Below are 5000 nucleotides of genomic sequence, written 5' to 3'. Positions count from 1 at the left end.
CGCAAAAATGAGCGATTTCCCAGCTCGAGAGAATTCGGCGCGAGAGAAACGATGCCCCGTAACGCACATGAGAGCAATCCGGGCCAATTTCTCCCGTTTGATGGGGTCTATGTGTAAAAATTTTGACTTTTTTGAGTGCACGTGCAAATCTGCTGAAAAAGCCTGTGGAAGTTTCACGGCGTTCGTACGATATTTGGCGACGCAAAAATGAGCGATTTCCCAGCTCGATGGAATTCGGCGCGAGAGAAACGATGCCCCGTAACGCACATGAGAGCAATCCGGGCCAATTTCTCCCGTTTGATGGGGTCTATGTGTAAAAATTTTGACTTTTTTGAGTGCAGGTGCAAATCTGCTGAAAAAGCCTGTGGAAGTTTCACGGCGTTCGTACGATATTTGGCGACGCAAAAATGAGCGATTTCCCAGCTCGAGAGAATTCGGCGCGAGAGAAACGATGCCCCGTAACGCACATGAGAGCAATCCGGGCCAATTTCTCCCGTTTGATGGGGTCTATGTGTAAAAATTTTGACTTTTTTGAGTGCAGGTGCAAATCTGCTGGAAAAGCCTGTGGAAGTTTCACGGCGTTCGTACGATATTTGGCGACGCAAAAATGAGCGATTTCCCAGCTCGATGGAATTCGGCGCGAGAGAAACGATGCCCCGTAACGCACATGAGAGCAATCCGGGCCAATTTCTCCCGTTTGATGGGGTCTATGTGTACAAATTTTGACTTTTTTGAGTGCACGTGCAAATCTGCTGAAAAAGCCTGTGGAAGTTTCACGGCGTTCGTACGATATTTGGCGACGCAAAAATGAGCGATTTCCCAGCTCGATGGAATTCGGAGCGAGAGAAACGATGCCCCGTAACGCACATGAGAGCAATCCCGGCCAATTTCTCCCGTTTGATGGGGTCTATGTGTACAAATTTTGACTTTTTTGAGTGCACGTGCCAATCTGCTGGAAAAGCCTGTGGAAGTTTCACGGCGTTCGTACGATATTTGGCGACGCAAAAATGAGCGATTTCCCAGCTCGATGGAATTCGGCGCGACAGAAACGATGCCCCGTAACGCACATGAGAGCAATCCGGGCCAATTTCTCCCGTTTGATGGGGTCTATGTGTAAAAATTTTGACTTTTTTGAGTGCAGGTGCAAATCTGCTGGAAAAGCCTGTGGAAGTTTCACGGCGTTCGTACGATATTTGGCGACGCAAAAATGAGCGATTTCCAAGCTCGATGGAATTCGGAGCGAGAGAAACGATGCCCCGTAACGCACATGAGAGCAATCCGGGCCAATTTCTCCCGTTTGATGGGGTCTATGTGTAAAAATTTTGACTTTTTGGAGTGCAGGTGCAAATCTGCTGAAAAAGCCTGTGGAAGTTTCACGGCGTTCGTACGATATTTGGCGACGCAAAAATGAGCGATTTCCCAGCTCGAGAGAATTCGGCGCGAGAGAAACGATGCCCCGTAACGCACATGAGAGCAATCCGGGCCAATTTCTCCCGTTTGATGGGGTCTATGTGTAAAAATTTTGACTTTTTTGAGTGCACGTGCAAATCTGCTGGAAAAGCCTGTGGAAGTTTCACGGCGTTCGTACGATATTTGGCGACGCAAAAATGAGCGATTTCCCAGCTCGATGGAATTCGGCGCGAGAGAAACGATGCCCCGTAACGCACATGAGAGCAATCCCGGCCAATTTCTCCCGTTTGATGGGGTCTATGTGTAAAAATTTTGACTTTTTTGAGTGCACGTGCAAATCTGCTGGAAAAGCCTGTGGAAGTTTCACGGCGTTCGTACGATATTTGGCGACGCAAAAATGAGCGATTTCCCAGCTCGATGGAATTCGGCGCGACAGAAACGATGCCCCGTAACGCACATGAGAGCAATCCGGGCCAATTTCTCCCGTTTGATGGGGTCTATGTGTAAAAATTTTGACTTTTTTGAGTGCACGTGCAAATCTGCTGAAAAAGCCTGTGGAAGTTTCACGGCGTTCGTACGATATTTGGCGACGCAAAAATGAGCGATTTCCCAGCTCGAGAGAATTCGGCGCGAGAGAAACGATGCCCCGTAACGCACATGAGAGCAATCCGGGCCAATTTCTCCCGTTTGATGGGGTCTATGTGTACAAATTTTGACTTTTTTGAGTGCACGTGCAAATCTGCTGAAAAAGCCTGTGGAAGTTTCACGGCGTTCGTACGATATTTGGCGACGCAAAAATGAGCGATTTCCCAGCTCGATGGAATTCGGCGCGACAGAAACGATGCCCCGTAACGCACATGAGAGCAATCCGGGCCAATTTCTCCCGTTTGATGGGGTCTATGTGTAAAAATTTTGACTTTTTTGAGTGCACGTGCAAATCTGCTGAAAAAGCCTGTGGAAGTTTCACGGCGTTCGTACGATATTTGGCGACGCAAAAATGAGCGATTTCCCAGCTCGAGAGAATTCGGCGCGAGAGAAACGATGCCCCGTAACGCACATGAGAGCAATCCGGGCCAATTTCTCCCGTTTGATGGGGTCTATGTGTAAAAATTTTGACTTTTTTGAGTGCAGGTGCAAATCTGCTGGAAAAGCCTGTGGAAGTTTCACGGCGTTCGTACGATATTTGGCGACGCAAAAATGAGCGATTTCCCAGCTCGATGGAATTCGGAGCGAGAGAAACGATGCCCCGTAACGCACATGAGAGCAATCCCGGCCAATTTCTCCCGTTTGATGGGGTCTATGTGTACAAATTTTGACTTTTTTGAGTGCACGTGCCAATCTGCTGAAAAAGCCTGTGGAAGTTTCACGGCGTTCGTACGATATTTGGCGACGCAAAAATGAGCGATTTCCCAGCTCGATGGAATTCGGCGCGAGAGAAACGATGCCCCGTAACGCACATGAGAGCAATCCCGGCCAATTTCTCCCGTTTGATGGGGTCTATGTGTAAAAATTTTGACTTTTTTGAGTGCACGTGCAAATCTGCTGAAAAAGCCTGTGGAAGTTTCACGGCGTTCGTACGATATTTGGCGACGCAAAAATGAGCGATTTCCCAGCTCGATGGAATTCGGAGCGAGAGAAACGATGCCCCGTAACGCACATGAGAGCAATCCCGGCCAATTTCTCCCGTTTGATGGGGTCTATGTGTAAAAATTTTGACTTTTTTGAGTGCACGTGCAAATCTGCTGAAAAAGCCTGTGGAAGTTTCACGGCGTTCGTACGATATTTGGCGACGCAAAAATGAGCGATTTCCCAGCTCGAGAGAATTCGGCGCGAGAGAAACGATGCCCCGTAACGCACATGAGAGCAATCCGGGCCAATTTCTCCCGTTTGATGGGGTCTATGTGTAAAAATTTTGACTTTTTTGAGTGCACGTGCAAATCTGCTGGAAAAGCCTGTGGAAGTTTCACGGCGTTCGTACGATATTTGGCGACGCAAAAATGAGCGATTTCCCAGCTCGATGGAATTCGGCGCGACAGAAACGATGCCCCGTAACGCACATGAGAGCAATCCGGGCCAATTTCTCCCGTTTGATGGGGTCTATGTGTAAAAATTTTGACTTTTTTGAGTGCACGTGCAAATCTGCTGAAAAAGCCTGTGGAAGTTTCACGGCGTTCGTACGATATTTGGCGACGCAAAAATGAGCGATTTCCCAGCTCGATGGAATTCGGCGCGACAGAAACGATGCCCCGTAACGCACATGAGAGCAATCCGGGCCAATTTCTCCCGTTTGATGGGGTCTATGTGTAAAAATTTTGACTTTTTTGAGTGCAGGTGCAAATCTGCTGAAAAAGCCTGTGGAAGTTTCACGGCGTTCGTACGATATTTGGCGACGCAAAAATGAGCGATTTCCCAGCTCGATGGAATTCGGCGCGAGAGAAACGATGCCCCGTAACGCACATGAGAGCAATCCGGGCCAATTTCTCCCGTTTGATGGGGTCTATGTGTAAAAATTTTGACTTTTTTGAGTGCACGTGCAAATCTGCTGAAAAAGCCTGTGGAAGTTTCACGGCGTTCGTACGATATTTGGCGACGCAAAAATGAGCGATTTCCCAGCTCGAGAGAATTCGGCGCGAGAGAAACGATGCCCCGTAACGCACATGAGAGCAATCCGGGCCAATTTCTCCCGTTTGATGGGGTCTATGTGTAAAAATTTTGACTTTTTTGAGTGCAGGTGCAAATCTGCTGGAAAAGCCTGTGGAAGTTTCATCCGACGAAAAAAGCACGTTCTCGAGAAAGCAGGAGAGCTAAGTCATTCACAAATTAGCTGGATTTGGCTTGTGGTTCGTTTCCCAAGTAACAGAGCGGCATCAACCTTTAAGTGCACGCCAGTACATCCCCGTGGGATACAGGGGGTCTCGGCGGACTTTGCTCGGGGGAAAAACGTCGAGGTGAGCCGCCTGGCCATGCTGTTCATGGGTCTCTCCTTTTTAAGTTTCGCCTGCCAATTTATTTTCTCTAGCGGTTTTATACACTAGCACTCGATGTTTTGGGAAAGGAATACAATTGTTCAAAAAACGTCTTCGCAATTCATGTCGTTAGATTGCTAATGAAAATTCGTAAAAAAACGTACACGCCATACATGTTCTTTGCTTCCCTCTCGATACAAGTGAAGGGGAAAAACAGCCTTAACGGTTGCTAAAAAAATCGCCCTTTACATATACATGGGTCGTCTTCCCCTCTCGACAACGGAGACAAGTAACCCACGCCAGGCACTGTCAGTAACTGCCATAGATCTGCTTTAAAATGCCCATTCGTCTTGCGTCGCTCACGTTCCCGGAGCTTTGGGTAATGTCTGAGGCCTATCCCCGCTAATTTCTACCGTTTGTCGGTAGCTGTCTGTAAAAATATAGCATACACCAAAACGAGAAAATATTTCCATCGCACCTGCACAAGTGTATGGACAATGGCAATCTTCATGCGATGCATAAGTGGTGTGTGTCAGCAGGTTTTGTTTCCCAAGTTTTCCGTGAATGAGCGAGTATCTTGAGCTGTGTGACTCAGCCCGAGGGAGCCTCTTCTCCTCCAGAGTG

This window comes from Lampetra planeri, unplaced genomic scaffold, assembly GCF_965212315.1.
Source record: "Lampetra planeri unplaced genomic scaffold, kcLamPlan1.2.h2 scaffold_423, whole genome shotgun sequence".
Taxonomy (NCBI): Eukaryota; Metazoa; Chordata; class Hyperoartia; order Petromyzontiformes; family Petromyzontidae; genus Lampetra; species Lampetra planeri.
This window is presented reverse-complemented; position numbering follows the sequence as displayed.